General features: G+C 46.9%; 1 pseudogene; it reads left to right on the plus strand.

Annotated features, from left to right (window-relative positions):
* The window catches only part of LOC133045502 (phosphatidate cytidylyltransferase, mitochondrial-like), a 34,437-nt pseudogene extending 12,634 nt beyond the window's left edge, over window positions 1–21,803 (plus strand).

Here is a 21,803-nt window from a genome sequence, read left to right on the forward strand (position 1 = left end):
CGAGTGGGTTGCTCCCCGGAGCCTGGTCTCACAGCTTGCTGTGTCTGACCCCAGCCCCTCGGCCTCTGGTCACTCCCATACCTCATCTCGCCTCGTCCTGTTTTCTTGCAGTTATATTTGTCATTGCTTAATCAGCCTAGGGTCTGTGACTTTGGCCAAGTAGCCTACATTACTCATTTCAAAGAGGTTGGCTTCTTTTTCCTGCAACACTTAGGACACAGTGCTTTACAAATCCTCCCCAGAGGGGGCTGATTCCCACTCTGTGTGACCCCTATCTTGTGAATAAGACCTTTTCCAAAGTCTTTTGTAAATCAGTTGTTTAGATTGGGAATATATTTTCCCATTGAAACAGCATAATATATGATGGTTGTTGGTAAGCCAGGATACAGTGTAATTAATGGTTAACTAGCCCGTGATATGATGGAACTAGACTGGGATGGTGCGGATGGGAAGGATCTAGACCCTGCAGGCAGGTGTCTTCTGTAGATGTGAGACTTGCCCCAGGTGATGTGTTGAAACATCAGCTTTTCTACTTGCCTTTCGTAGGCTTCTGAGAACACAGTATACCTGAGTTGATCAGATTCTAATCCCTTCAGGAAACCACCCAAACCTCCTAAGCCCTCAGAATATTCCAGACTTCAACTTACCCACCAATCTCATTTTTATTTACAAACTTGGACATCTACTTTACACCTGTTTTCAGTTGAGATAGTTGATATGTTGTCCCTAACCTGCGAAGTTCTGTTTCTCCCTGGCGGAGTCTGGGGGACGTGGAGAAAACAGTGGTATCCGTGTCATTGGACAAGTTCTTGCCAGTAATTGCTGGTGGAGGCAGGATCCGTCAGTATTACTAGCAATAATAATAATAATAATCCCTGTATTCTGTGTAGTATTTGAGGATCACTTTAACTGCCCCAGGGTCAGTATTTATGGCATTATTGTTATAAGTGATGGTGAGAAAGGAGTGGGTGGAAGATGGGAGCCTACAAAACTGGGGAGGAGAAAGCCTTCTAATCCTTCAGTTATTCTTAGAACTCAGCGTTTAAGTAAACAGGAAAGGAAACCGAATGGACTTTAAAGGGCCACCTTCCACATTCTCGTGAAAGTACAGACTATAAAATGACTCGTTTTAGGTAATGATCCCTGGTTTAACATTTTTCAAGTGAATCACCGTCCCATACCTTATAATGAATTAAGGATGCAATGTCTGCTCTGAGGAGCTTCACAGTCACAAACACGCAGTCACGTGAGTCCGTGGCAGACTTAAGAGCAGCCCGTGTGGAAAAGGCAGGCGTGTGTGAGTGCACGTCCCGTTCGGGGAGGGAGGAGCAGACAGATGTGATGGAGGTCCATGCTGGTGGCAGGAGAAGGTCGCATTCTTTGTCTTTGTCAGGAATGACTCTCGGTACTTTTGATCCAATAACTCGTTTCATCCTCACACACAGCCCTTTGATAGGGTGCTATATTATCGTACCATTTAACAGATGAGAACACCAAGGCCCAGATCTGTCTCAGGCCAGTTGTCTGGTAGATTAGTAGGTGGTAGAGCTGGAATCTTAGCCCACACTTTTTTTAACTTTTTATCTTGGGTCGGCACACGGCTGATTAACATGTTGCAGTAGTTTCAGGTGCAGAGCAGAGCAACTCAGCCATATGCATGTATCCATCCTCCCCCAGACTCCCCACACATCCAGGCTGTCCCATAACATCATCCAGGCTGTCCCATAACATTGAGCGGAGTTCCATGTTAGCCCTCATTCTTAACCACTGAAATTCACTGCCTCTCTGGTGTTTCAGGGAAGAGGTTAGACCTGGATTGGGCAGGGTGTTGAAGACAAAGTGAGCAGATGGGAATTTGACAACCAAGAGCCACAGAAGTTTTCTGGCATTGCAGGTTGGTCCAGGATTTGTGGTTGTGGAAAGATAATTTTGCCAGCAGTGTGCAGGAGGGAGAAAGACTGAGAATGAGAATGTTTTTTCTCTTAGCACACGGTCACGAGGGTTTCCTCTGCTGGACGCCATCTAAGCTCTGGGGATGAGGCGGGCACGGTCGCGGCCCTCTTGGGGCTCTCTCTGCGGTTGGAAAGTCAGCCAGCAGACACGTGGCAGCACAGAACGGGGTGGGGGGGCAGGTGTCACTTTAGTGCAACCAGAGACGGCCTCCCCCGGGGTGGGAGCTGAGCACCAACGTCTGAGCACCCGTGAAGAGAACCCCGGGAGAGCTGACCAGGCAGAGAGGGCCCTGCAGGGAGGACGGTTGGGACCCGGCCTGTGTTGGGTCGCCTCCAGAACCCCCCGTGGCGCGTGGCAGGCCCCTCAGCATGCGTGTGGGTGGATGGACAGAGCGCAGCCAGTCTGGACCACGATGAGGGCTCAAGCAGGGCCTCAGGACCGTGGACAGCCTCACGTGGAAACGGCTGCTTGTTCTGTTTAGTCGCTAAGTCGTGTCCAGCTCTTCTGCGATCCCGTGGACTGTGGCCCACCAGGCTCCTCTGTCCATGGGATTTCCCAGGCAAGAATACTGGAGTGGGTTCCATTTCCTTCTCCAGGAGATCTTCCCGACCCGGGGGTCAAACCCACAACTCCTACATTGGCAGGTGGATTCTTTACCACTGAGCCACCCAGGAAGCCCATTCTATTTAATACTTTGCTTTTTTTAATCATTATATTACTTCATGGAAGGCAGCATTACTAAAGTGTTTACAAGCTGGGGCTCTGCAGTCAGACTCCTGGGTTCACCTCTTACCTTTAACCTTAGTTAACTTTATGTCTTTGGGCAAGTTTCTTATCTCCTTGTGACTCAGTTTCTTTCTCTCTAAAGGAGGTTTTTATACGGATGAAATTAAATCATACATGTAGATTAAATTGTATGTGCCTGGCACATCATAAATGCTCAGTAAACGTTGTCCCATATTATTCTAGATCCATGTTTGCTTGTATTAACAGAGGGCTTCCTTGGTGGCTCAGACAGTAAAGAATCTGCCTGCAATGTGCGAAACCTAGGTTTGATCCTGGGGTCGGGAAGATCCCCTGGGGGAGGAAATGGCAATCTACTCTAGTATTCTTGCCTGGAGAATTCCATGGACAGAGGAGCCTGTCAGGCTACAGTCCTTGGGGTCACAAAGAGCTGGACATGACTGACTAACACACACACACACACAATACAGCCGCTTGCTGTAGACAGAAAGGCAAGGCTGCAGTCAGACCTGAGTTTGAACGCCAGCCTCAGGTGGTGGAGGTGCTGGAACCTTTCTGAGCCTGTTTTCTCCTTTGTAAAGTGGAAATAACTATTTCCTGAAAAGATTTTCCATGAGATAATATGTATAAAAGCCCCCAGTATCACAGCTCACTGATGGTTGGCGCTCAGAAAATGACTCCTATCATTACTTATCACTGTTACCGTGTATCATTCTGGCTGCAGAGGTTTTCCTCAGGCTGAGACACCCTGATCGGCCCAGTGATTCAGTGATTGGCGGGCGCTCAGGCCGCCTTCGCCTGCCTTTGTTTTACTAACGACGTGACTATGGTTCACTTCCGCCAAATCGGTTTGGTAGGGAAGAGGGCAAAGGGGGACACTGGCTTCCTTGGACACGTTCGCCAAACTGGGATTATGTCGTCTGATATACTAACCACTAAACTGGTGCATGTTGACAAATGATGCCTGTCAGAGTTAGCAGAGGACTTAAGTCAGGTAGAGTCACTTGGCCCTTCACAGTCCTTGAGGAACGAAAAACACCTTCAACGGCTGACATGTGCGAGAGAGAGAGTGGGTTTCTTTTTGATGCCAGATTGTCTGATCGCAGGCTCAGCTACTTCTAGGAGCAAGACAAAGCAGTGAGGAAGTGCTAGCTGAGTGATTCTTAGAGAAGAAATCAGGGGTGAGCGCCAGCCCTCTCCAGCGCGAGTGAACATCCCCATCTCTGGATCCTGGTAAAAGCCAGTAGAGAGACGTTTCCTCTGGGCTGAGAGCTCCTGCGATTTCTCGCATGACAGTCACACCTCTGTGCCCGCGCCAGCAGTGTCCCTGGGTGACGTGGGTGTTGGCATTGACTCTCGCAGTCATTTGGAAACAGATTTCCGCAGGCTTGGCCCGCTTGCGCTCTTGCTGAAGCCTCGCTCGGAGCGCTGCTTTACTCGGTCACTAGCTGATTTTTGAGCCTGCCACACTCCTGAGAGGGTTTCAGTCACCAACCATGTCTAACGTCTCCAGGTTACTTACCGTGTGTCTGGGAGTGTTCTAAGTGCTTTACGTGGATTAACTCATTTAATCCTGGGAACTCATGGACTCGCTGTCCTGCTGCTCCATACTGTAACATGTGTGAAGCTCCCGAAGCCCAGAGCAGGAGGGAGCTCGTCCCTGTGGCTTCTGGTCCGGAGTGCGGATGCACGCGGGCGCTCTGGTCCAGGATGCTCGCTCCTCCCCTCCCTGTCCTGCAGAGCTCACGCCGGGGACTAGGGGAGGGACTGGAGGACCCCGTGGGTCTACTCCCCATTCCTGGCCATCTTCCTCTGCTTGTGTTTCCTTCTTTGCACTCTCCACCTTCTGAGGGACTGTGTATCTGTCGGGTTTCTTGTCTCTGGTCCAGGATGTTCGCTCCTCCCCTCCCCGTCCTGCAGAGCATCTGTGTGGCGCGTGCCCTTCCTGGCTCACGCCGGGGACTATGGGAGGGACTGTAGGGCCCCGTGGGTCTCCTCCCCATTCCTGGCCATCTTCCTCTGCTTGTGTTTCCTTCTTTGCACTCTCCACCTTCTGAGGGACTGTGTATCTGTCGGGTTTCTCGTCTCTGGTCTCTGTCCCACCGCTAGGACGCGGAAGGCAGGCGTGTTTTCTTGCTTTGTTCCCTCCTTCAGTGATTACAGTGGTGCCTGACACACACCAGGTGCTCAGTAGATACTTAGGGGATGGATGGATGGACGGATGGATGGATGGTGGTATTGGTTCCTTCCTGAATCAGTATCGTAAACCTGATGCTTCCTACACCTCTCCATTTTGTGTTCTCTAAAGTGTGCGAGAGAATAATTTATATATGATTCAAATGTATATCACCAGTGCATCAGCTGTTTGTTCTTACCTCATTCTCTTCCATGTGTGAGTTAGTGCAGTGATGGTATCGTTTCTGCAGCCGTGGAGATATTTTTGAGGATGTATTTTGAATGGTCTGTTAGGCTCCCTCCTAGAAATACTGCCTTAGTCATCTTTGTTGAAATAATAATTATTTTTCCACATGCAGAAGAATGAAGTTGGACCCTTAACACACCCTACACAAAATTAACTCAAAATAGATCATGGATGGGTCTTTCCAGGAGTCACTAGTGGTAAAGAATCCGCCTGCCAGTGCAGGAGATGCAAGAGACACGGGTTCAATCCTGAGTTGGTAAGGTCCCCTGGAGCAGGAGATGGCACCTCACCCCAGCATTCTTGCTTAGAGAATCCCATGGGCAGAGGAGCCTGGCAGGCTACAGTCTGTGGGGCTGCAAAGAGTCAGACACAACTGAGTGACTGAGCACACACAGATCATGGATGTAAGAGCTAAAACCATAAGACTTTTAGAAGAATCACTTTGAGTTATGCAGTGTGTTCTTAAATACAAAACAAAAGTACAAGCAACAAAAGAAGAAACAGATAAATGGGACCATATAAAAATTAAACTTCTGTGATGCAAACAAAACTTTCAAGAAAGTGAAAAGGCATCCAAAGAAATGGAAAGAAATACTTGCAAATCATGTATCTGATAAGTAACTAGTATCTGAAATATATAAAGAATTTTTAGAACACTGTAAAAAGACAAATAGCTCAATACAGAAATGGGCAAAGGATCTGCATAGACTTTTTTTCAAAGAATGTGTACAAATAGCAGATAAACACAAGAAAAGCTCAGCACTGTTTGCCACTAGACCCCAATTCACTCTCAAAACCTATAATCAAAATACAGACGAGAACAGGTGTTGATGAGGCTGTGGAGAAACTGACCTGCATATGTTGCTGAGGAATGTAAATAATACAGCCACTTTGGAAAAAACATTTTGGCAGTTCCTCAAAATATTGAAGCAACTATGTGACCCAATAATTCTACTCCTAGGTATCTACCCAAGAGAAATGAAAATATATATTCACACAAAAATTCATACACAACTGCTCATAACAGTGTTATTGATTTAAAAAAAATGGTCCCAAAGTAAAAACAACCCAAATGCCTGGTAACTGGGAGATAGATATATAAATGTGGTACATCCACCCAGTGGAATATTACTTAGCCACAAACAGGAATAAGTATTGATAGTTGCTGCAACATGATGAACTCTGAAAACATGCTAATCATAAGAGACCCTATATTGTGCAGTTCCACTCATACAAAGTGTCCAGAACAGGAAAATCTGTAGAGAGAGAAAGTGGGTTAGTCTCTGTGTGGGGCTGAGGGTGGGAGCAGGGAGGGCGAGTCACTGCTGACGGGACGGGGTTCCTTTTAGGGAGGCCGAAATGGCCTAAAGTTAGGTGCTTGCATAACCCTGTAAATATCTATAAAAAACATAGTTACATGCTTTATATAAGAATTATATGGTATGTGATTTATATCTCAAAAAAAAAAAACAAAAACACCCAGTTAAAGATGAGTATTACATTGCACATATCAACTTCCAGTTTGAGCTGCTATTCCTGACCACTTCCACATCAGGAGTCCCGGGCAGTAACCTGCTCTGAAATGCCCTGTTTTCATGTCCCTTGCTGCTTGAGGCAGAGTCTGTATCTTTGTATGCCCTGATTCCCACACAGTTCCTGGCACTTAGAAGCCACCCAGGTATTTATTGAACTGAGATGACAGGAGTATGGCAGTTAGTCTAGGAGGGAAAGTTAGCCTGCCAGTGTCATAGAGACCCAGTGCTTCCTGCACCCTCTGCCCTGCCCCTCCCATACACGCATCATGACAGCAGTGATGTCTCCCTCACTGTGGACAGAGCATCCTCTAATACCTTAATCACGGAAGCCTAAAGGCAGTCTTGGGAGGTTAGCGTGACTGTTACAGCCATTTTGCAAAGAAGGAAACTGATTGAGAAAGGTTAAGTAACTCACCCCCCAGCCACCCAGGGATATGGCCAGACCGGAGAGCCAGGGCCTTTCCACTCACACCCCTATGTTCGTAATAAGGGCCCTGACCGCTGGGGATGTGCTGGAATCATAGAGCAGGCCAGCTCCAAATGGATTACAAGCCTCTGAGTTTGTCTTACTTCAGGTCAAGGAGAGATTACCCTTTTGTGTAGCCATTGCATTAGACAGGCTGTTCTCTGGCTTGGGCAGTTAAGAGTTAAACTCCCATAAAATATGAGTCAGCAATCGGATTTTCTCAACCTCTGTGTTTTGTTGCGAGTGTATCTCCAGAGGTAAGAAAAACCGATTCTTAGGATCAGATGCTGGTTCATGCTGTGTCCACAGTTCTATTCACTTTTTTCTGAAGCAGCGGGCGATAAGCCCACTTGCTTGCTGTTCCCCATGGCTGAGCTGGTTCTGCTGCACAGCAGTTGGAGAAATCCGGTTCGGCAGACATTTATGGATCTGCCTTCATGTGCCAGGCAGCGGGAGAAGAGCCGGGGTCACAGGGACGAACACGCCTTGGTCCCTGTCCCCAGAAATTCCTTAATGTTTCCCAGCTCCTTCCATCGTGGCCGGCAGTTGTTGTTTGGGGAGGGTTTGGATCATTTGCCTTTAACTTTTGGTAAAATATACTCCCTCTCTCAGAAAGTTACTGTCTAAAATGTAAGAGCTTTTGTTTGTTAAACGGACAGGCGGTGAGGAGGTGGCATAAACATTTAGAATTCGACAGTGGTGCAGACTGATCCTTCAGTTCTGAGCCAGCTGTGTGAGACTCAGAGTTTGATGACATTTCATCCCTTCAGGGAGAAACAGAAAACATTTATAGGCTCTGAATGAAAGCATGAGGGTATATACACAATTGAAAGTCAACCCAGCTGCCTCTCCATTCACATTTGCTGGGACAGCATGTCTGTGCATCCCTGAACTTACTTCAGAACGCTAGAGGTAGTGAGCCAGCGTTACAGAAGTGAGGGAGAGGGGGGAAATTACAGGGGAGAATTGAAGAGTGAAGTGAAGTTAGCACCTGAAATGTCACTGCCCTGATCTGAGAGGTGGCCGGGCCTTGGGCAGGTTGTCGCTCCTTGTCCTCGTCTGTGAGACTGAGGATAATCTGCACCTTCCTCGTGAGGCTTGGTAGCCTTAAACGAGACAGCAGATGCGGAGCACATGCCTTTAAAGAGCCCGCAGTAAATGTGTCTCTTATTATTAGAGCAAACATAGCCATTTAAAAACAGTCTTTTGTCTCATTTTTTTTTACAAACTTGTTTCCTTCTGGTACTTTTGTGTCCTGGCTTCTCAGCTGCACATTATTCCGTGGTCATTTTCCATCTCAGTGTGTGGTTCCTGTAACGCTTAGTGGGTGAGCCCTGATCCATGGTCAGGGTGGGTGTGCCCCCGGTCTGTGGTTGGTGTGGGTGGTCCATGGTCGATGTGGGTGCTCTGTGGTCCATGGTCAGTGTAGGTGGTCTGTGGTTGGTGTGGGTGGTCTGTGGTCCGTGGTTGGTGTGGGTGGTCTGTGGTCTGTAGTCGGTGTGGGTAGTCCGTGGTCCACAGTTGGTGTGGGTGGTCCGTGGTCAGTGTGGGTGATCCGTGGTTGGTGTGGGTGCACCCCGGTTCATGGTCGGTGTGAGTGGTCCATGGTCGGTGTGGGCATGCCCTGATCTGCGGTCAGTGTGGGCGCTCCATGGTCCATGGTCAGTGTGGGCACGCCCCGGTTTGTGGTTTGTGGGTGGTCCATGGTTGGTGTGGGTGGTCCGTGGTCCGTGGTTGGTGTGGGTGCTCCGTGGTTGGTGTGGGTGGTCCGTGGTCGGTGTGGGTGGTCTGTGGTCGGTGTGGGTGGTCCGTGGTCCGTGGTTGGTGTGGGTGGTCCGTGGTTGGTGTGGGTGGTCCGTGGTTGGTGTGGGTGGTCCATGGTCAGTGTGGGTTGTCCGTGGTCCGTGGTTGGTGTGGGCATGCCCTGGTTCGTGGTTGGTGTGGGTGGTCTGTGGTTGGTGTGGGTGGTCTGTGGTCCGTGGTTGGTGTGGGTGGTCTGTGTTCGGTGTGGGTGCTCTGTGGTCCATGGTCAGTGTAGGTGGTCTGTGGTTGGTGTGGGTGGTCTGTGTTCGGTGTGGGTGCTCCGTGGTCGGTGTGGGTGCTCCATGGTCAGTGTGGGCACGCCCCGGTTTGTGGTTGGTGTGGGTGGTCCATGGTCGGTGTGGGTGGTCCGTGGTTGGTGTGGGTGCACTGCTTCCCTGTTGAGGGACATTTGGTTGCTGCCACGATTTCGGTGTTGTAAATCGTGCTTCAGTGAACAGTCGTGTGTGTGTGGAGGGTGTTCACTGGCTTCCTGGGAGACCTCAGGCTGGTTCCGTCGTCCCCGTGTCCCTGTCCCCTTCCTGCCACATGGGGAGGGGGCAGTGCCCACCTGAGGGGACGGCCGTGTGGACAGACGAGGTAGGACGATGACCCAGACCCTCAGTGAGCTCACCTCCTGGCCTCGGTTTGGGTTTGGGCTTGGGGCTCGCTCTCCAGAGATGAGGCTTCGTCAGTCACAGCTTCCAGAAGGCCTGCAGCAGTGTACAGAGTCAAGAGCGTTACGTGAGAGAACCGGTGTCTCCACCCTCTCACTAGCAGTCATCCTCGTGTGTGACTGTGGAAACAAACAGTGAGAAGACGCTGTCGTCTGTGTTTGAGCAGCTTGTCAGGACAGGACTCGCTCGAGCTCGCTGCCCTAACCAGTCCCCACCTCATCTCACAGAGGTCAGGTTCCAGAGGCTGCCTGTGAATCTTTTCCAAAGCTTGTAGCCCCCACACGCTTTCTACTGAATTGCAGTGCGTGTTGGTGCTTTGAAGCTTAAAAATGCAGTGTATTTTATTCCTCACTGAGGTACATACTTACTGTTGGGTATCTTTTAATTTTTTCAAACAAACCCACAGTTTGCTCTAGAAAATTTGGCATGGCAGGTCATAATTTCGATGATTCCCTTTCTGCTCTGCGGAAAAAAATTGGCAAGGGCAACCACATATCCTGGTTTGCCCACTTTATATTCATCATAATGTGATGACTCATAGCACCCCCTTCACTGTCAAAAGTGGCCTCTTTTGGATGATAAATTACATTGTCACCCTCACCCCAGGGATTCCTCAGCTGCTGAGGTATGTGTCTGTTCTTCCCACCTCACTTCTCCCCTGGACGACTTTCTCTCTGCCCAGCAAGGCCTTTAGCCATGCAGCTTTCTCTAGGCTTCCCCTGGAGGGCCTCACACGTGCCCAGCCTCTTCCATGTATCACCACAGCTGTGTCCTTGGTACTGTTTATTGAGCTTAGTATAACATCCTCTCAGTTCAGTTCAGGCGCTCAGTCATGTCCAACTCTTTGCGACCCCATGGACCACAGCACGCCATGCCTCCCTGTTTATCACCAACTCCCGGAGCTTATTCAAACTCAAGTCTATCAAGTCAGTGATACCATCCAACCATCTCATTCTCTGTCATCCCCTTCTCTTCACGCCTTTGATCTTTCCCCACATCAGGGTCTTTTCAGATGAGTCAGCTCTTTGCATCAGGTGGCCAAAGTATTGGAGTTTCAGCTTCAGCATCAGTCCTCCCAGTGAATATTCAGGAGTGATTTCCTTTAGGATGGACTGGTTGGATCTCCTTGCTGTCCAAGGGACTCTCAAGAATCTTCTCCAACACCACAGTTCAAAAGCATCAATTCTTTGGTGCTCAGCTTTCTTTATAGTCCAACTCTCACATCCATACGTGACTACTGGAAAAACCGTAGCTTTGACTAGGCTTTGGTGTAGTCAATAAAGCAGAAATAGATGTTTTTCTGGAATTCTCTTGCTTTTTCGATGATCCAACTAATGTCAGCAATTTGATCTCTGGTTCCTCTGCCTTTTCTAAATCCAGCTTGAACATCTGGATGTTCACAGTTCACGTACTATTGAAGCCTGACTTGGAGAATTTTGAGCTTTACTAGCGTGTGAGATGAGTGCAGTTGTGCGGTAGTTTGAGCATTCTTTGGCATTGCCTTGCTTTGGTATTGGAATGAAAACTGACCTTTCCCAGTCCTGTGGCCACTGCTGAGTTTTCCAAATTTGCTGGCATATTGAGTGTAGCACTTTCACAGCATCACCTTTTAGGATTTGAAATAGCTCAGCTGGAATTCCACCACCTCCACTAGCTTTGTTTGCTGCGATGCTTCCTAAGGCCCACTTGACATTGCACTCCAGTCTGACTAGATGTCTGGCTCTAGGTGAGTGAGCACACCATCCTCTAGGCCCAGTTATATTGTTGCAAATGGCAAAATTTCATTCTTCTTTTATGGCTGATATTCCTTTCTATGTATGTATATATATCCCATCTTTATCCATTCATCTATCAGTGGGCACTTAGCTTGTTTCCTTATCTTGGCAAATGTAAATAATGCGGCAGTGAACATAGGCTCCCGGGTGCCCCCTGGATAGGCCTCACGGGCCCTTCTGTTGGGGCGGGGCTGGCTTCTGGGCATGCGCATAGGCGGGGCTGGCTTCCGGGCATGCGCATAGGCAGGGCGGTTCCCTGGCCCACGAGTTACCTGTGTGGTGGCTGCTGACCTCCCGTGGTCGGGGCTTGTCCATGGGTGACTGGCTGCAGGGCCTGCGGCGGTTCCGGACCACTGGATAGCAGGCTGGTGCTGGCGGGCTGGACGGAGGACGCCAAGATGCCCTGGCCAGCAGCGGAGTAGTCGTGGGCGGAGTGAGCTCCTCAGGAGGGCGGCCATCAGCGCCTCTGTCCCCAGGAGGAGGCCTTGCTGCCTCTAGCTTCTCTAGATCGGCAGTTCACCACTTGCAACTTTTTAAAGTTATATCAGCTTTAAAGTTTATCCTAAATGTAAACTTTGCCTTATCAAATATAATAAGGTTATTTATATTCACAGAGCACCTCAAAAGCCCTCGTACAAACGCAGCAGGCAGGGCCAAGCTGAGTGAGCAGCACCAAGGACGAGATACACACAACTCCCGTCTCTGATTGGTCACAGGCGGAGTTTTGTTAACAAGATGAAAGTTTATAATAGAGAAGCTTCTGCGTTGGAAAAACAAGTGCATATTAACTCTCAGGGTGACTTCCTTCTATACTTCAGTATATTTTAACTGGCTGACGGGCTTTGTGATTTGAAAGGCTCTATTTTCCCCCAAGCAAGTGCCTGCATTCCTGGGGTGCTATGTTCATGTCCTGAAGGTGAAAAAGCCAGCGTTTCGAGTGCAAGATCCTGCCGGGTTGAACTGGTGCGGTGTCAGCTGGGCGGCTTTGGTTCACAGGTTATTTGGGGGCCTGCAGTCCACAGGGCAGAGCCTGAAGTCGCAGTGCAAAACTGGTTTTGTATTTGTTTTAACCAGGTGACTTTCGGATGGTGGTTGGAGAGGATAAGGCAAAAGTGTTGAATATCGTGAAGCCCAACATGGCCCACTTCCGGGAGCTGTATGGCAGCATTCTGCAGGAGAGCCCCCAGGTGGTGTATAAGCCCCAGCAGGGCAGCCTGGAGGTGAGCGGTCGGAGGGACAGGATGGTCCGTCCTGAGGCAGGAGCCCGTTTAGGGGGAAAGTAGGGTGAGCAGTATGACCAGTGAAGTAATGTATCCATAGAAAGTGCGTTTTGTGTGTAAACATGTTCTCTGTGTATTTGAAATAAGGCTAAAAGGTAACATAAGAAACTGGTGACAGGAGGCTGCCTCTGGAGAAGGGGACTGGGGCTGACATGAGGCCGGGGGTGGGGACCAGCCTTCACCATGTGTGTCTTTTGTGCCATTTGAACTTCTTGCTACGTATATTAATTATTAATCAAACACAAATGAAAGCAAACTCTGAAATTACCTTCTTTTTGCCTCCAAACCCATCTGCCTCCCAGAGTTGTCTTATTAACAGGTTGGTGTATTTGCTTCCAAATCTCATTGCATGCACTTTTGTGTGTATTTGTACATGTATACACATGTTCAGTTCAGTTCACTCAGTAATGTCAGACTCTTTGCAACCCCATGGACTGCAGCACGCCAGGCCTCCCTGTCCATCACCAACTCCCAGAGTCCACCCAAGTGCATGTCCATTGAGTCGGTGATGCCATCCAACCATCTCATCCTCTGTCGTCCCCTTCTCCTCCTGCCCTCAACCTTTCCCAGCATCAGGGTCTTTCAAATGAGTCAGCTCTTAGCCTTAAGTGGCCAAAGTTTTGGAGTTTCAGCTTCAACATCAGTCCTTCCAATGAACACCCAGGACTGATCTCCTTTAGGATGGACTGGTTTGATCTCCTTGCAGTCCAAGGGACTCTCAAGAGTCTTCTCCAACACCACAGTTCAGAAGAATCAATTCATCTGCGCTCAGCTTTCTTTATAATCCAACTCTCACATCCATACATGACTACTGGAAAAACCATAGCCTTGACTAGACGGACCTTTGTTGACAAAGTGATGTCTCTGCTTTTTAATATGCTGTCTGGGTTGGTCATAACTTTTCTTTCAAGGAGTAATCATCTTTTAATTCCATGGCTACAGTCACCATCTGCAGTGATTTTGGAGCCCCCAAAAATAAAGTCAGCCACTGTTTCCCCATCTATTTCCCATGAAGTGATGGGACCAGATGCCATGATCTTAGCTTTCTGAATGTTGAGCTTTAAGGCAACTTTCTCACACTCCTCTTTCACCTTCATCAAGAGGCTCTTTAGTTCCTCTTCATTTTTTGCCATAAGGGTGGTGTCATCTGCATATCTGAGGTTATCGATATTTCTCCCGGCAGTCTTGATTCCAGCTTGTGCTTCCTCCAGCCCAGCGTTTCTCATGATGTACTCTGCATAGAAGTTAAATAAGCAGGGTGACAATGTACAGCCTTGACGTACTCCTTTTCCTATTTGGAACCAGTCTGTTGTTCCATGTATGAAGCAGTTTGGTCTTTTTCATTTGGTTTTATTTTACATAAGTGTATTCATACACGTTATTCCAAAGCTTGTTTTTCCCCACTTGTTATACATATTGTGTCTTGGGACTTTTCTTTTGACATAGCAGACAAAACTTTCATGGCACTTTTCAAAAAAATATTCAGTTTTTTGAAAATAAAAGTCAAAAAACTTTTCCTTTGAAAAATGTAATTTGGATATAAGATTGTTTTAACTATAGGATTCATGGTTTTTTAATCTTTAAGATAAGACTGTTAAGTTTTTTGAAGCTCCTTCTCTTCCACATAATGGGGCAATTCATGTTGAATAACAAATTGATGGTATTTCTAGAACTGAAAGGAAACTTTAAAAAACAGGAATTATTTTAAATGTAATATTAGGGAATAACATGAATGCCCAGAATACCCACCACTCAGGTTAACAGATTTTGCCATGTTTGCTTTAGATTGAGATATTTTTAATTTTTACTTTTCTCAAAGTAGTGCCTGCACACCTTAAAAACCAGCTGATGCCCCAAGGTTTTAGCAAAAAGCAGCGGTCCCCTGCTGCCCGCCTCCTGCTTGTCTGCGCTACTCCCAGAGCAACTGCTTTCACCTCCTTCCCTGATTCCTCTGATATTTATCTCCATATTTACAAGTAATATCATTTCATTGTTATTTGTTGATTTGTTTTCAATTTTGTACACTTTCTGTCATCCTTTTATGGAAAATGAGAATGTTGTACTCTCATGCACTCCATTCACACACAAACACACACTCTCTTTCTCACGCATTCTTTTTTTCCATCTCTCTCTTCCCCACCACCCACTTATGCTCCACATATAGTTATCACATGGGCTTCCCAGATGGTTCAGTGATCCACCCAGATGGTTAAGATCTATCCACCTGCAATGCAGGAGATGTGGGTTCAATCCCTGAATCAGGAGGATCCCCTGGAGGAGGGCACGATAAGTCACTCCAGTATTCTTGCCTGGAGAATCCCATGAACAGAGGATCCTAACAGGCTACAGTCCATGGGGTCACAAAGAGTCAGGACACAACTGAAGTGACTGAGCATGCATGTATGCATAATTATTACATAATTTTAGGTTAATAGTCAAAATTTATTAAGGAACTGGCTTTCTGCATTGCTGTGATATACTACTGTGAAATTTACTTTCCTGTGCAACTTTGTTTCTCTTGGAGTTAATCAGTCCATTTGTTTAGTTTCTATGTTTGCTTGCTTAGTTTCTATGTTGTGGTTCAGTCACTAAGTCATGTCCAACTCTTTGTGACCCCATGGACTGCAGCATGCCAGGCTTTCCTGTCTTTCACTGTCTCCCAGAGTTTGCTCAAACTTACATCCATTGAGTCAATGATGCCATCCAACCATCTCTCTTTTGCCGCCTCTTCCTCCTGCCCTCAGTCTTTCCCAGCATCAGGGTATTTTCCAATGAGTCAGCTCTTCACATCACATGGTGAAAGTATTAGAGCTTCAGCTTCAGCATGAGTCCTTTGAATGAATATTCAAGGTTGATTTTCTTTACGATTGACTGGTTTGATCTCTTTGCAGTCCAAGGGACTCTCAAGAGTCTTCTCCAGTTTGAAAACATCAATTTTTCAGTGCTCAGCCTTCTTTATGGTCCAGCTCTCACATCCGTACCTGACTACTGGCAAAACCATAGCTTGGACCATACAGACGTTTGTCGGCAAAGTGATGTCTCTGCATTCTAATACACTGTCTAGTTTGGTCATAGCTTTTCTTCCAAGGGGCGTCTTTTAATCTCATGGCTGCAATCGCTGTCTGCAGTGATTTTGGAGCCGAAGAAAGTACAGTTTGTCAGTGTTTCCATTTTTTCCCCCATCTATTTACCATGAAGTGATCACACTGGATGCCATGATCTTAGTGTTTTCAATGTTTTAAGCCAGCTTTTTCATTCTCCTCTTTCACCTTCATCAAGAGGCTCTTTAGTTCCTCTTCACTTTCTGCCATTAGGGTGGTGTCATCTGCCTATCTGAGGTTGGTGATATTTCTCCCAACAGTCTTGATTCCAGCTTGTCATCCAGCCCAGCGTTTCTAATGATGTATTCTGCATGTAAGTGAAATAAGTAGTGTGACAAAATACAGCCTTAATGTACTCCTATCCCAATTTTGAACCAGTTTGTTGTTCCATGTCCGGTTGCTTCTTGATCTGCATACAGGTTTTTCAGAAGGCAGGTAAGGTGATCTGGTATTCCCATCTCTTTCAAGAATTTTTAACAGTTTGCTGTGATCCACACAGTCAAAGCCCTCACTTAGTGTGGTCAATGAAGCAGAAGTAGATGGTTTTTTTTGGAATTCTCTTGCTTTTTCTGTGACCCAGTGGATGTTGGCAATTTGACCTCTGGTTTCTCTGCCTTTTCTAAGTCCACCTTGTACATCTGAAAGTTCTCAGTACACATACTGTTGAAGCCTAGCTTGAAAGATTTTGAGCATTACCTTGCTAGAATGTGAAATGAGCACAATTGTGTGGTGGTTTGCACATTCTTTGGTATTGGAATGAAAATACCTTTTCCAGTTTTGTGGCCACTGCTGACTTTTCCAAATTTGCCGGCTAATTGAGTACAACATTCTACCAGCATCACCTTTTAGGATTTGAGATAGCTCAGCTGGAATTTCATCAGTTCTACTACCTTTGTTCACAATAATGCTTCCTAAGGCCCACTTGACTTCATACTCCAGGATGTCTGGCTCTAGGTGAGTGACCATTCCATGGTTGTTATCCAGGTCATTAAGACCTTTTTTGTATAGTTCTTCTGGGTATTCTTGCCACCTCCTCTTAATCTCTTCTGCTTCTTCTAAGTCCTTACCGTTTTTGCCCTTTATCATGCCCATCTTTGCATAAAATGTTCCCTTGGTATCTAATTTTCTGGAAGAGCTCTCTAGTCTTTCCCTTTCTGTTTTGAAAGGAAATTGTTTTCCTCTATTTCTTTGTGGTGTTCACTTAAGAAGGCTTTCATTTGTGTTCTTGCTTTTCTCTGAAACTCTGCATTCAGATGGGTGTATCTTTCCCTTTCTCCTTTGCCTTTCACTTCTCTTCTTTTCTCAGCTATTTCTAAGACCTCCTCAGACAATCATTTTGCCTTCTTGCATTTCTTTTTCTTAGGGATGGTTTTGGTCACCGCCTCTTACACAGTCTTACGAACCTCCATCAGTAGTTCTTCAGGCAGTCTATCAGATCTAATCCCTTGAATGTATTTGTCATTTCCACTATATAATCATAAGGGATTTGATTTAGGTCATGCCTGAATGGCCTACTTTCTTCAATTTAAGTCTGAATTTTGCAATAAGGAACTGATGATCTGAGCCTTAGTCAGCTCCAGGTCTTGTTTTTGCTGACCATATAGAGCTTTTCCATCTTCTGCTACAAAGAATATAAAGTGAAAAAAAGTGAAAGTCACTCAGTTGTGTCCAACTCCTTGCGACCCTATAGACTTCAGGCCAGAATACTGGAGTGGGTAGCCTTTCCCTTCTCCAGAGGATATCCCAACCCAGAGATTGAACCCAGGTCTCCTGCACTGCAGGTGGATTCTTCACTAGCTGAACCACAAGGGAAGCCCAAGAATACTGGAGTGGGAAGCCTATCCCTTCTCCAGCAGATCTTCCCGACCCAGGAATCAAACCAGGGTCTCCTGCATTGCAGGCAGATTCTTAACCAAATGAGCTATTAGGGAAGCCCTAACCTGATTCTGTTATTGACCATCTGGTGACGTCCATGTGTAGAGTTGTCTCTTGTGTTGCTGGAAGAGAGTGTTTGCTATGACCAGTGCGTTCTCTTGGCAAAACTCTGTTAGCCTTTGCCCTGCTTCATTTTGTACTCCAAGGCCAAACTTGCCTGTTACTCCAGCTACCTCCTGCCTTCCTACTTTTGCATTCCATTTCCCTATGATGAAAAGGACATCTTCTTTTGGTGTCAGTTTTGGAAGGTCTTGTATACCTGTAAATAATTCACCCTCAAACTCTCTTGCAAATCTGTAAAACATCCTGCTTTGTAGGCAGACACATCAGGTGTTTTCTCTGTTTCTTGCTTTTCGTGGGGACATTCATCCCGGAGTCCTGTGTCCCCCGTTCCTTTCGGGGCTGATTGCTTTCTAGACACGCTGCAGAGATCTTCCCCTGGAGCTTTATTTCACTATCACCTATAGTCTACAGGGTTCTTCCTTGCTGGTTTCATCTTCTCCTTGTCTATCTGAGTGGTATTTTGTTGAGATTATTCCATCTGCCTCTCCCTAATGATTGCTTTTCTTGTGCTTAAGCAAAATCGCCACCGCAGCAGCACGTTCTGCCTACTGTTCACCTCTTTAAATTTGCTTCGTGAACGGGGGTTCTTTACTGAACTGTTTCTGATGACCAGCTCTGGACATTTCTGGAGGCAGGGGGTCATTTCCAGGGCTCCAGACTCTATGAGTATCCGGTGCCCAGAAGCTGTAGTTTTCAAGATGTTGTTACAGGACGTGTCCACAAGGCGGCAGCACGTTTCCGTTTCCAGGTCTGGTGGGAGAGGAGGGTGGACAGGGCGAGAAGACACAGCCGAGGGCTTGTGCTCCTTGCTGTTTCCCGGGACGTTTCCCACCCCCGAACCATGCCAAGCCCTGGCAGACGGCTCCGCTGAGGACGCTGTGGCTCCTAGGTGGGGCGACGGCTCCGTGCAAGGAGGCTGCAACCGGGATTCCACCGGCGTGAGAGTTGCACACCAGGTGACTTCCCCAATCTCTTTCAGCCCAGAGCGTGCGCTGGTCTTTGGATGCAGGAGGTTTCATGGAGCTTTCAGGAGGTGCGCCTGGATCAGGAGGTAGTGGTCACGGTCACAGGGGACCAGACACTCCAGGATTCAGAGGGGCTTGTTTGCTGACCTGTCCTCCCCGGCTCTCTCAGCTGGCCCAGAGTCCAGGCTGGGGGGCCCCAGGCTGCTCAGGCCCCAGAGAGGTGACACAAGCCTGCTCAAAGGGGCTTCAGGGAAATCGTGTTCATATTTCTGGGTTTTTTTTTTCCCCCACCCCACTTCTCTCTAGGTTGAAGGGTTATGTTAGGTTAAATAGAGTTTATTTACAAAGTTGTGGGGTTTTTTTTGGCGGGGGGGAGTTTCCAGCCACCTGATTCCGTTATGCTAAACATAAAAGTTTTCTGTGTTGATTTCTTTCTCCATACAGATTTCTGGAGTGTGTGGAGTAAGCAGCCTGTGCAAATGGGACCTTTTTGATAATTTATCTATATATTAGTGCATATCTATTACTGTTAAACACCTCGTATGTGCTTCTCCCTGACCTTTCTGCTTCAATAGCCATCCGTTTGGTTTCTGGTCCCAAAAATTGGTTTTTCTTCCCTAAATGAGTTCATTTGTTTCAGTCTTTGGATTCCGTCTCTAAATGACATCAAAAGGTACTTGTGGTTCTATGCCAGTGGCCCTTCACTTAGTGTGATCCACTCCAGGTCCATCCATTTTTCTGTTTTTTCTGTAAAAGGCAGTATTTCAGTCCTTATTTTGGCAGAGTAATATCCCAGTGTATGAATGAGCCAGATCTTCTTGAGGCATCCATCGTTGATGGACATTTTTTTGTTGTTTCCAGGTCTCCACTTGTGAATGATGCTGCATGCAGGTTGGGTGAGTGTGTCTTTTTGAATGAAGGTTTGTTTTACTTGTTTGTTTTTAATTTTTATTTTTTTCACATAGCACCCAGGAGTGTGATCACAGGCTTAAGTGGTAGGTGTATTTTTATTTTTGAAGGGGCCCTTTCTCCCGTTCTCCATTGTGGCTCTTAGCAATTGACCTTCCCAATAATGGCGAAGGAAGGCTCCCTCTCCTCCGTGCCCTCCCTGGAATGTATTCTTTGTCCACCGTGGTTGATCTGCTTTCTGACTGGTGTGAGGTAATACCTGGTTGTGATTTGATTTCCCTCTCATAATAATTGATAAGGGAGAGCCATGGTTTTTATGCAAAAAATTAAAACACACAGTGGGTGTAAAAAATCACCTCTTGACGTTTGCTCTCTGAAAGGTGCTTGTGTTTTGAATTTTTTTTAATTTTTAAAAATTTTTTATTTTTAATTTATTTTTTAATTTTTAATTTTTTAAAATTACCTCCCCTAGCATTTTCTGGGTCTCCATTTTCCATCTCCCAGGCCTCAGGGCTCAAGGCTGGTCAGGCTCCAGGGCTATGACACAAGCCCAGGTCACGGAGGGCTCCTGGAAGAGCCGTGGCATGTGTGTGTGTGTGTGCGCGCGCGCGCGCGCGTATGTTCGTATGTGTGTGTGTGTGTGTGCGCGCGCGTGTGTGTGTGTGCCCTCTTCCTTTAAAGTTTACATATTTTTTTTCAATTGGAATCGAGTTCATTTTCAATGTTGTGCTTCTTTTGGGTGTTAGGTACCCTAACTGCTCTCCATGTATTTCATTTCAGGTTTCTTTTTCCATACAGGTTGTTAGAGAGGGTTGAGCAGAGTCCCTGATGCTGGACAGCTGGTCCTCATGACTACTTTCTGTATGCTAGTGGGGATTTGTCAATCCCAGACTCCTAATTCATCCCTAACCACCCCCCACCTTTTTCCATTGGTAACCATCAGTTTTGTGTTTTTTTTCCTGGGTCTGGGCATTGTTTTCTCTTAGGTCAACCGGTCTGTTTCTGTCCGTTTTCCACCTCCTATCTAGGTGACATCACAGGCTATTTGTCGTTCTGTGACTGAGGTCCTTCACTAAGTATGATCAGAGCCAGATTCATCTGTGTGGTTGCAAAAGGCAGTATTTAATTCATTTCTGTTTATGGCTGAGTGAGAGTCCATTGCATCTGGGTGCCACAGACGCATCCATCTGTCCATGGACATTTTTGTTGTCGGCCGGTCTTGGTGATTGCAGATTATTCTGTAGTGAACATTGGTTTTGCTCGTTGTTTTCACCCATTGTTTGGGAATCAGGGTTTTTCTTTGCATATAGTTTCAGGAATGTGATTGCAGGACCCATCGGTAGCGATTGGTCTGTATTTGTATTTATTTTCTCTGAGGGTGCGACCTTCAAATCTTTGCCATCGTGGTTCCTGCGCTTTTCCCTTCCCCAAACGACCGTTGGATGGGTCCCTTTCCCCCAGGCCCTATTCCGCTTTGATTCTCTGTTGCATTTTTCCTGATCTCCTCTCTGATGGCTGTGAAATGGTATCTGATAGAGATTTCCATCCGCCTCTCCCTAATGCTTGCTTCTCTTGTGCTCTAGCAAAATCACCACCGCAGGAACTCATTCTGCCTACCTACCACTCACCTCTTGAAGTTTGCTTCATGAATGGGGTTCTTTTTTGAACTGTTTATGATTACCAACCCTAGGACATTTCTGGAGGTAGGGTGTCATTTCCAGGGCCCCAGCCCTTGTGAGTATCCAGTGCCCAGAAGCAGTGATTTTCAAGGTGTTGTTACAGGACATGTCCACAAGGAGACAGCACGTTTCCATTTTTGGCTCTGGTTGGGCGGCAAACCATTCATATTACCGAAATCCAAGCCTGTGCCCCAGCCAGTAATGCTGAAGAAGCTGAGCGGTTCTATGAAGACCTACAAGACCTTTTAGAACTAACACCCAAAAAAGATGTCCTTTTCATTATAGGGGACTGGAATGCAAAAGTAGTAAGTCAAGAAACACCTGGAGTAACAGGCAAATTTGGCCTTGGAGTACGGAATGAAGCAGGGCAAAAGCTAATAGAGTTTTGCCAAGAGAATGCACTGGTCATAGCAAACACCCTCTTCCAACAACACATGAGAAGACTCTGCACATGGACATCACCAGATGGTCAATCCTGAAATCAAATTGATTATATTCT

The sequence above is a fragment of the Dama dama genome, chromosome 24, assembly GCF_033118175.1.
Source record: "Dama dama isolate Ldn47 chromosome 24, ASM3311817v1, whole genome shotgun sequence".
NCBI lineage: Eukaryota > Metazoa > Chordata > Mammalia > Artiodactyla > Cervidae > Dama > Dama dama.